This window comes from Panthera tigris, chromosome C1 (genome assembly GCF_018350195.1).
Source record: "Panthera tigris isolate Pti1 chromosome C1, P.tigris_Pti1_mat1.1, whole genome shotgun sequence".
Classification (NCBI taxonomy): domain Eukaryota; kingdom Metazoa; phylum Chordata; class Mammalia; order Carnivora; family Felidae; genus Panthera; species Panthera tigris.
In genome coordinates, this window is record NC_056667.1 from 174,916,561 (window position 1) to 174,928,534 (window position 11,974).

Consider the following 11,974-nt stretch of genomic DNA (forward strand, 5'->3'; position numbering starts at 1 on the left):
AAGAGTATGTTTGAAGGATAAGAAAATGAGTCTGGATTTTGCTATGTTTAAATCAAGATGCATGAGAGGCGACCAAGAGGGGACAGCAAATAAATGTATATATGATTTGGTAGCTGAGAAGGGAAATCGATGTTGGAGAAACCAATCTCTGAGTTGCTGGTGTATACATAGTATTTCTTTATACATTGTGGGAGTGGATGAGCCATCATAGGAAAGGATGTAGACTCAGAAAGAAACAAGGATCCAAGACTGATTTTTGAGGAAACTCCAACTGCTAAGTAGAGGAGGAGGCACCACCAAAGGGGAAAGAGAGGGTTAGCCACGTGGGGCAGAAAGAACACTAGAGTGTGTATTACACTGTGTTGTATATTACAGAAGCCAAGGAAGGAGAGACTTTCAAGTGGAGAAAGTGATCAGTCAAGGAATGCAAGTTAGGGGAAGACTGGAGCCATATTTCAGATTTTACAATATGGCCACCATTGAAATCTAAGCCAGAACAGCTGGAGTGGCACGGTAGGTTGAAGAGAACTTAACTGTGAAAGGCAAATAAGGCATTAGGAAAATGTGCATAGATAACTCTTCCCAGAAGACTGATCATGGGCAGAATTTTGAGCCTGCATTTCCCTATTTGTGAAATGATGATGTGAATATAATCACACTCAGAAAATATCTTGAGAAATACAAGGGTAAAGCCCCGTTTTGGGGATCATTCCATTCAGTTTTGTTCAAATAATATTTCTTGAGCACATGATAGAAGCTGGGACAAAGAACAAAGATGAATAGAACAAGGCGCATTCTTGCCAACAGCTAATGATTTAATGGAGAAGACAGACAAAGCATATACATTTAAGAAAGTGCAGTACATTTGAAGATGAAAATATGCACAATGTGCTATGGCAGAAAGGAAGAGGACCATTTACCCCAACTGGGAAATTTGAACTAAGCTGTGAAGGAACAAATAGGAACTAGCTGGGTGGTAAAAGGAAGTATAGAGATACCACAGAAGGAACTTATGAACGTAAACAAAGGCCCAGATTGCTGGGAAACATTAAAACCCTGTACACACCTGCCCATGGAGAAACGACAAACACTTCAGCTACTAGAATACAAAATTGGAGCGGGAGAGTTAAGTTTGGAGAGGAAGACACATCATGTTCATGAAGAACTTGGGGGCTGTTTTAAGGTTTTACCATATATTCCAGTAACTATCTTGGTTCAAATCTAAGATCAATCACCTGTTAGTTCTGTGACTTTGGATAAGTTACATAAACTTCTGGAGCCTCAATTTCCTCAGTGAAAGTATATATTTTTAATTTCCTTCATGAAAGCTTAAATAATTTCTGCATCCTAACATGAAAATTTCATGAACTCTCAATTAGGGTTAAAAATTATTTTCAGAAAAAATTATTAACAGAGGATGAAGTAGCCTTAAACCATCTAATTCAATCTACTCATTCTACATATAAAGAAACTGAGTCCCAAGGAGATTGAGAACTTATTAAAGTTCATGCCTTGAAGAAGCAGCAGAGCCTAGAGCCAATCTAAGTTCTGTTTTCTGATACTATGACACTATTGAACATTCTTCTCTTCCAGGATTTAAAAATTGAAGCAACCAAAGAGTAAAAGAGCAGGCACAGGTCATCAAATGCCAAAGTGTCAGTAGAGATGCCATACTCTGGTGGCCACAAAACTGAAGGCTGAGAATGAAGACAGGGACAAGGGGTAGGATGAGGCAGTCACATCTCCAGCCATTTCTTCCTTCCTGGCAAATCACCATGAGCTTACAGCTTGATACGTATGTTGTAAGAGGCATGGGTTTTGACAGCAGCCAGGCCAGGTTCTTAGCCCTTGGTTGTGTTTCTGTCTAGTTGTGTTTCTGTATCTGTGCTGTTTTCTGTATCTGTACAATCTGATAATAATGCCTTTTTTATGAAGCTTGATAAGTTAGGATATATGGACATGCTTAACATATTTTCTGACACAAAGGAGACAACTAAATATTTGTTTTCTTTATTCCTTCAAACAAAAATACAGGACAGACCACCAGAGGCACAATTCGAGTATATTTAATGACATATACCCAGATAACTTATTTTCAAGACACCCCACAGAATCGAGGGGGCACAATAGACAATTTTATAGACAATTGTCTATCTTCTGAATTTCAGACTGACCTGCTAAGTCCTAGACAGCTAATGACAAACTAGTCAACAGCTCAGAGACCAAAGATCAGAGTCTGAATTGGACTTGGTGGAGACTTTAGCTAACAAGAAAAGAACATGTGATGGTTAGTGGGATAGGTGTGGTGTCTGTCATAGAAAGAAATGCAACTGAAGGTAAGAAAATTAAAATGGGTAAAGTAGGGGAAGAAGCTGTTAGCTACCACGTCATTGTCTGAGACACAAAACATGCTCTGGCTGTGCAGTCATAAAATGCTTTCTCTGTAATTATTAACAGCTGTCGCCTGGAAATTATTTTTGAGTTCATTCCAATGTGAATAGTAAGACAGGAAGAGTAAGCACTTTTCTTTAACTGCATGGACTTTAAGGAAGAAAGTATAAAGATTTGTGTGAAGTGGCCATGGAACTGGTTCTGTAATCTTCACATGACTCAGTACACTCCAACTATCTGATGAAAAAAAGCAGGGATCCTGATAGAACAAGCCAGGAGCAGGGTGCACATGAGGATTTTGAACCATGTTTCGTTGCCTCTTCTTTCCTTCCCTGTAATTTGCTAACTTCTCTTCTTCAGCATTTGGCAACTTACTTACTTCCTGTTGAAATAGCAAGGCAAAAACAAAGGCCAAACTAGGGTCTCTACATCCTTTTAATCTTGAGCCTCACAAATATTTTAATTTGCCAAAAGCATACCACATACCATCTCTCTTCACCTTTTGGATTCCACAGTCCTTTGAACCCTCATATCACAGGCTAGGTGAGGACAAAAGTGAATCTCTAGAATTCTCCCTCCTTTTTTTCTGTTTAAGAAATTTTGATGAGAAGAAATTAGGAAATATAGATGAGTTTCATTCACTTTGCAACCATTCACAGAATACCTACAATGGGTCAGGTGCTCTGTTAAGTACATGAGACACAAGGATAATAAAACATAGATCCTGCCCTCAGATATCTTCAGTCTAATGGGGAGTAGACATGAAAACTAGTCTTTGTACTGCACTGTAACAAGTGCTATGAAAACAGTAAGCATGGATTAAAAGGTCTCATTCTACCAATAGACAGATCAAGAAAACATTCATGAATAAGAGCTATTTTTAGGGGCACCTGGGCGACTCAGTCAGTTGAACCTTCAACTTCAGCTCAGGTCATGATCTCGCAGTTTCTGAGTTCAAGCCCCGTGGTCTGTGCTGACAGCTCAGAGCCTGGAGCCTGCTTCGGATTCTGTGTCTCCCTCTCTCTCTGCCCCTCCCCTACTCACACTCTGTCTCTCTCTGTCTCAAAAATAAATTAAAAAAAAAAAAAGAACCATTTTTAGTTGAGTCAAGATAGAGGAATAGGACTTTGCCACAGAGAATAGCATAATGGCAGATGTAACGACATGACAAACACAGGGAGGTATGAAAGGGCCTGGCAAACCTGGGTATCTGCTAATAGTTTGTTATTGATACAATAAGGGTGTAATGGAATGGATTAGGACTGGGGAGATGAAGCCAGAATAGGAGGAGGGGCTAAATTATGAAGGATTTTATATGCCATAAGAGGTTTTTTTTTTTTTTTTTTTTAATGTTTATTTATTTTTGAGAGAGAGAGAGAGCGCGCCAAGCAGGGGTAGGGGAGGGGCAGAGAGACAGGGAGACACAGAATCCAAAGCAGGCTCCAGGCTCTGAGCTGTTAGCACAGAGACCAACACGGGTCTTGAACTCACGGACCACAAGATCATGACCTGAGCCCAAGTCGGACACTTAACCAACTGAGCCACCCAGGCATCCCTGGCATAAGAGGAGAGTCAAGTAGGATTTCTAGTAAGAAAGTTACTATATTGGTTCATGTGTGATGGTAGGAACCTAAACTGAAGAAATGGCAATGGGAATGGAGTGGAGGAGGTATATTTGAGAAATGTTTTATATTAGCCAACTGATTAAATGTGTAGAGTGAGGGCTAGGTAGAAGTAACGGAAGATGGACACCAGATTTGGGGCTTTTGTTCCTGGCCAGGTGGTGGTAAAATTAGCTGAAGTAGAAACTTGGGAAGGCATGAAGGGGAAATCAGTATGAACTTCTTTTTAAATTTTTATTTATTTATTTTTATTGTGGTGAGAACACGAAAGGTGAGATCCATTGTTAAGTGCTAAACACGGTAGTGTTGATTATAGGTACAATGTTGTATAGCAGATCTCTAGAACTTAATTCATCTTGCTTTGCTGAAACTTTTTTCCTATTGATTAGCAAATCCCCATTTCTCCTCTTTCCAGCCCCTGGTAATCACCATTTCAATTTGTGATTCTATAAATTTGACTCTAGATACTTCATGTAAGTGGGATCTTCTATATGCCAAAAAGACTCACACATTCACATCTATACCCCAGACCTACGATAAAAATTCACACCAGTTTGCCCTGGGATTTTCTTGGTTTTAGAACCAGAAATTCCATGTTCCATGAACCTCCTCAGTCCCAGGCAAACCATGATCATTAATCACCCTACCCAGACTTCTTTCCCAACCTCTAGATTTATAAATCTGACTACTCTCTAATTCCGCTTGAATATGTAATAGGCATCCTAAAGTTAATATGTCCAGACAGACTCCTGATCTTTCTCCTCAAATCTGCTTCTCTCACGGACTTGCCCATCTCAGTATATCATGACTCCATCCTTCTTTCTAGTGGCTTATGCCATAAACCTTTATGGAACCCACGATTCTTTTTATTTCTTCTGTAACACACACCCAACCTGTCAACATATTCTGTTGGCTTTCTTTCCAAAATATCCAAAATCTGACCAGTTCCCCTACTTCTACTGTTACCACCCCAACTAAGCCACCATAATATCTTACCTGAAACAGTGCAGACAAGTTCATAACTGATATCCCTTCTTCTACCTTTCCTCAACCCTATCCACACACAGATTTTATTCTCCACACAGCAGCCCATGCAATCCTTTAAAAAGAAACATACATCAGATCACATCCTTTGCTTAAATTTCATAATTATTTCCCACTTACTCAGACTCAAAGCCAAAGTTCTTATATCAACCTTCTAGGTCCTTCCTCACCTGACCCCTATCTCTGTCATCATCTCCTGCTATTTTCATTCCTATTAATCTGCTTCAAACATACTGGCCTTCCTTCCTGTTGCTCGTTAGACATGGCAAACATACTTTTATCAGAAGGCTTCTGCCCTTACTCCTCTCTCTACCTGATATATGCAAGGTTCACTCTCTCATCTATTTTAAATGTTACCTCATCAGTTTTTCCCTATTTAAAATAGTATGTATTTGTGCACACACATACACACTTCTTATCCTCTTTGCGTGATGTATTTTTCTCTGTAGCATGTTAACCAAAGGACACACTTTATATTTTATTGTTGATTTGATTATTGTATATCTCCTCTACCACCAAATGAAGATCCTTAAGAGGGAACTATTTTATTTATCACTATATCCCCAGCATTTAAAAGAGCTTGCTATATAATAAATATTCAATAAGTATGTGTTATGTAAACCAATGAATGAATTATGAATTGAGATAAGAGCTCCAAAGGGCAGGAACAGAACATGTAACTATAAGAACATGTAACAAAAGAATCTCAACCTAGAGAGTAGGGAGAATTTTCTAAATGCCACCTGAACAGAGGGATCTGAAGGGTGAGTAGGCATTGACAAATAAAGAGGACAAAGGAATATATCAAACAGAAGGAAGAAAGTATGCAAAGGCTTTATGGCTAGAGATTCTACAGTGTGATCAAGGAACTTAAAAACAACCTGTGCTACTGGAGTACAGAGAGCAAGAGGAGATTGCTGAGATGAGATTGAGGATGTATACAGGGGCATGATTTCTGTCTGTATTGGAGAAAAATAAAAAGCCATTAAAGGAACTTAATCTTGGGAGTAGATGTGTGTATGACCTGTTCCCATTTTCGTAATGCAAATATCATTCATGCTGGTATGTTAAATGGGATGAAGAGGGCTCGAGTAGAAATACTGAGACCAGATGGTCCACAGCATACTATGGGCACGAAGTGATAGTTCCATGGACAATAAGATAATGGCGGAGATGAAGGAGTGACAAATTCTGAGATTCTAGGAGTTAAAATGGACAGGGTCTGGAGAGGAATTAAAGATGGGGAAGAGAGGATGAGGGAGAAAGAGATACCAGCAATGATGCTTGAATTTACTAACATAACAGATGGTGGTAATATTCACTGATTTGGCACATTGGAAGAGGACTTGACTTGGAGAGGATGGCTTAAGAGTTTATTCTTGGACATCCTGAGTCTGAGCAGCCTTTTTCACACCAAAAGGAGGAATTGGTAGAGCTTTTGGACATAGCAGACTGGAGCCATGTAGAGGTCTGGACTGGAAACAAGTATTTGGGAGCAATCATTGTAAAGATGCTTAATGAAGCCTTGAGATTGATAAGATGGCCAGATTTTTGCATGAGTTCTTACTAAGCTGCATCTTTTCTTCTCTGTAATGGAAAAAATAACTTTTTAGACAAAAGCACGATTATAATTTATTCTCATTTAGTTTCATCTTGCTATAACCTGTTATAATTTTTTAAGATTATCATCCTCACTTATTTTCCCTCTCCTCTTTTCAGTTTTTTATATTCTGTAATAATAATAATAATAATAATCAGCAGCAGCAGCAACAGCAACAGCATGGCAAGTCATCTCTAGATGTTCATCAAGAACAGCGTGGAACCAAACAAGATAGAGAATGTATCCCACTTGGGACTTCCTTCCAGTGGCATTGGTAGAGGCAAATCCACTTCAGATCAACCACAGCAACCAACTTTACTATTCAACAGCCCATTTTGTCTCCCAAGGACAGCATGACAGAATGTGTAAAATTATTTATTTATCAGGTAACTTTAGAAATATGACAAGAGTACTCCTAAACCTACCGTTCAAGTCCCTATTCTATCAGTTCCTTGGTTTGTGACAAGTTTGAACACATTGCTTAAACTCTCTGGCTTATGATTTCCATTTGTAGACTATTGGTCACAGTATCTTCCCCACAGACCTACAGAGAGGATTACATGAGGTGATGCATGCAAAGCATTGGGCACCTAATATGTACACAAAATAGGAGCTAGTTTATTTTTGTGTTATTATTACCACTATTGCCCCCAAATTTATGTGCATCTAACTTGGTACTGGAGCATATTTCTTTTTTGATAACCTGGTAGGTTCATGGGAGGACCATTGCCTCATTCCAGCAGATAATAGCAACACAAGAAATCATGTATGCAAAATTGGTTATAAAATGGAGCAAAAGAGTTGTCGAAGAATAAACTAATATTAAAGGATATTTTAAAAGACAGCATAGGGACTAGATAGGATACTATTGGTTGAGCTTGAAAATAAAACTGCAATTTCTTTTTATTCAAATGTTAGGCAACTAATAGATGTGTACTTTTACTATCAATTTGATGCTGAAATATTTACCACATTAGCTAAATGTCTTAGGTACCTAGAAAAATAGGCTACCTACAGAAATTTACATTCTACAAAACATTGACTTATCATGGGAAGTCTAACTTTACTAATTTTACTGAAATCTGGCCTTTTTCTAAAAAAGTCTGCGCTGGCGAAACCAAGGGTTGGGGAAGAAAGAGCACAGCTTTTGGAGTCAGACATACCTAGGATGGAAATCTAACTCTTCACCTACCCCGTGAATTGTCATTAGCAAGCTTCCCTGTTTGTCTCATCTTCAATTTCCTCAACTCTCAGATGTGAAAATTAATGTCAATACCATAAGGTTGCTGAGTGTGTTAAGTGATTTATCATATGCAAAGTGCTTTATACAAAATAAGCATTCAGTAAATGCTAGCACCACTTTCCTAAATACTGCTGGCTAAGCACAGGTAAACAATGGGGAAATGAAAGCATGATTTTGTTCAAATGAACTGTACCCAAACTATCTTTCATTTCCAGCACTTACCTGCACAAGCTTGTCATTGGGACCCCACCATTTATTACAGCCAAGAAAGACAATGAAATGGTATCAATTGTTAAACACTTGCTGAAAGATAAAGGAAAATCCATTTCTAATGATCTGTGCTTAATCCCATGACATTTAGTGGATGAAAAATGAGTCTCATTCTTTGCTTATAACAGTTCTTAGAGTACTTAATTTTAAATATATATATTAATCAATATAAAACATGCACTAGTAACAATGGCATAATGTAATGTAAGCTCCATGAAGGTAACGAGCTTTGTGTGATTTTTCCCTTTCTCTATATGCCAAGTGCCTGGGAACAGCACCTGCACCCAGTGGATTCAGAGTAAATATTTGGCAAGTCAATGAATGAGTGACTACACTGGTGATATCAGTGTATCAGCATTCTTACTTCCTTCTACGTGTCCCTTTCCTCCCCCTATCAGCTACATTTTTACTTTTTCACATTATAAGGTTGTTAATTTTTGCCTGTTGTTCCATAAGCACAGAAAAACTTGCTGTGTTTCGTCCATAGGTCACTCAAGGCTAGTTGTCTTTGCTTTCCCCAAATATTGTGTAGTTTATTTAGACACAGCCCTGCATGCCATCTGCCTGCATGTTGGTTTGGGGAAGGGGGCTGGAGGTGCCCACTGGTGGCAGCAGCTTTACTCAGACATCAAGTGAATCCCTTGATTTTAACACCAGTCCCATTAGCTTGCTCTTGACTCGGGCCAGAGACTTTCTGGGAATCTGCCGAACAGATTGGCTCTTGTCTCCCTGAAGCTCCTGTGATCTATAAAACTTAGCCTCCTTCAGCATGTTTGATTCACAAGCCACTCCCAGTCAGTCCCAATCTCCTAGGAATGTGTTAAAATCATCTGTTTGTTAATTCATTCCCATCCTCATTTTCTTTAACGTTATTGATTTCTTTCTTTTTGTGCTTCTCTACTTTTATTTCAGTAGATGTTAAAATGACACCTCATACCTCATTTGCCATCTTAAACCACAGGTGTTCACAATAATATTTTTAATACTTTGTTTAATATGTGTGTGCATGTGAAGGAATCAAGAGACACACATGATTTGTTATGGACAACTTCCTTTTGCTTTTCCTGCTGAGTTTGACTTCCCATATGAACCATAATATAGTCAATAGGTGATTGCTGATTCTCTTAGTTTTTCTTGTTTTTAATTTCAGTTTGAGATTTATGTTAATTCTGTGATACATCTTTTAAGCCACATTAAAATCTTTTCTTCCTTTTTACAAAATTCAGCTAAAACAAAAAAATATATATATATATATTTGAAAAACAACATCCCCTCCCTTCCCACACACACACTGTGGATGAGCAAAATCCTACCTCATAGACAATGGAGTTGAGGAAGGATGGGGTGGGGGAAGGTGAATGAACAACTGTGACCTGACTTCCCTGTTGTAGGGCCACAGAGCCAATGTATTAAACCAGCCAACATTGTCTAAAAGGGATTGATCCTGGAGAATTCTAGGAAAAAATATCCAAAGACTATCTACATTTATCACACCTTTACCTAAAGAGAAACAATTCTCTTACCAAATTCATTCACTCAACTAGCACATATTTGGGAAGGAAGGAGTCTCATTAAATGATGATTAAATATCATCAAATGATATTGATCCTATCATTTTCTAACTCTTTCACCTATGTTACATTTTTTTTTTCATGGTCACAGCAAACTTAAGAAGTAGATATTACATGAGATTCTTGTCATTTAAAGATTTAACATTGGAGGGTTTCACTATTTTCCAGTAACCGCCAAAGTATAGGACTTGTAATTTTTCTAAAGTTTTCACTTGAATCTGAGGCCCACTAAAGATTGAAATAGGGGAACAAGTGATTAAGCAGTGAATGAGATAGGATTTATTGGTGAGCATCTCTGTTTCAACTTGATTTTCTCATCTCTCTCAGCTCCCATCTTTTGTAGCTCCAGCATCATTCTTGGATCTAAGGATTTCATGTCTCAAGAGTACCCCTTGATTATTTCAAGGGTCTCTTATAAAAGACATAATATAATGCAGCAATGCTGACCCAGGAAAAAAAATAGCAAACTAGGATTCAAGACCATTTTTCTAGACTCAAAAATTCATGTTTGTCCTTAGTTCACCCACTGAGATTCCTTCTAATGCTGGGGATAGAACAGCAGCAATGATTTTTATCCTCACTGAATCTGAGGCCCCATAAGGAAGAGTGCACCTCTCCCAGCAGCACACTGTGCCCTAGGCAGTTTAAGGACCCTGTGAAGGTCAACCTGTCAACAAGGAGGCTTATCTCTTCTTTATCCATAGGAGGATATAAAGCTAACTCCCTCCTGACAAGCAGCAGGATAAGATGAGCAAATACAAACCATTCAGTTGAATCAAATGATCAGTTTAATAACAGGTAGAGATGCGTGACCTGAAGAATATGAGTTACTTGTGGAAGATTGACAAAGAAGCCAAACTTGAGTTAAGAAACAATGGTCTATGCTCTGCCAAACTCAGAGACAGTCCATGGCCCAGGCAGCCCATGGGTTACCAGCTTCATAATCAGTTGGAATTTTATACACCTCCATTATTCTAGCTCATAATAAGGTGAAGCTTGAAGTCTTCCAATTGTTTTCAGCAACCAGTAAACCAGTGCCTTTGGGCATGGGAAATATTTTGTCAATGACCAAATCTGCTTCTCCTTCCAACATGTTACCTTCAAACCAATTAACTCTGATCTCATAAAGAGAAGTTTGCCAGATCAGAGATTAATAAGATCAATCCTTCCATTATCAATGTATGAAAGGATTCAAAACCTCCATCATCTGAGACTCTAGAAGCTATTTATGAGCTTTCCTACTTCGTGTCGCACACTTTGTTTGATATGTATGTTCTGGGTTAGTTCTGCCTTTTTTTCCCCCCAGGAAAATAAGTTCAAAAACAATTTTTTTTAAACCAACAGCGTTTGGGCTGGGCTCCAGGCAGCTTAGTTAGCTGAGATACCCTTAGATAAGTATTATAAACATTTAGAAGTTACCTTGGCCAGATAATCAGTGAGATTATTAGTGTTTTCTCCCAAAGAATACAGTATGCAGAAAAGGTAAAATCTAATTCAAATTACACAAATAATAACTCAATACATTTGTGTGACACTTTAGAATTACAGAGTACCTTCACATCTATTACTTCATTTAGTCCCTATAAGATTAATGTGAGGTAGATGTTATTCTCTTATTTACCAAGTTGAGTAACTTGCCTGAGGTGACACAGGTGCTATGTGATCAAAGCCAACTCTATATATTACTCCTTCACTGAGGACAATCCTGGTGTCCATACTAAGTGAGGTGCTGGGGCAAAAACGATGAGTAAGACAGTGTCTTTCTTTACAATGTGTTTGCAGTGTGTGTACACATATTCTCAGTAAAATGTCTAATGCCTCCTGGAATGAGCGAGAAGGCAGTCTTTTTGCTAATAGACAAGAAAACCCAAGCCAGGCACCATTCCAGTTGAGTCTATCTGCCCTGTTTCAGCTTTGACCTGGACAGGTCATAAATCATGTGAAAAGATTGCTCAGTCATTGTGCCGATTCTGTCTTTGCTGAGATTCATACAAGTTGCCTAAAAGCTGAAAAGCAACCCGATTTATCAGATCATTGTTATGAGAGCCATTAATGTCACATTCATTGTGCCAGCCTGCATCTGTGCCCAGGTTACTCCCTAGGAAAAAGTAGGGGCAAGTCTGGAAGTTGCAGTAACTAAGAAGAAACCGTGACCTGAAAAAGGTTCAACATGACCACAGCTAGAAGTGAATGAAAAAGTATCTGCTGATAGCTGAAATGGAATAGAGTGACA

At 38.6% G+C, this 11,974-nt stretch overlaps 1 long non-coding RNA gene across 1 annotated transcript; it reads right to left on the minus strand.

Moving 5' to 3' along the window:
- Positions 1-6,462: 6,462 nt before the first annotated feature.
- LOC122240758 lies at positions 6,463-10,622 on the minus strand. The gene is made up of 3 exons (XR_006220505.1): positions 10,505-10,622; positions 8,123-8,203; positions 6,463-6,644 (listed from the first exon to the last, which is right to left on the minus strand). It is a non-coding gene; the product is annotated as an uncharacterized LOC122240758 (long non-coding RNA).
- Positions 10,623-11,974: the final 1,352 nt, after the last annotated feature.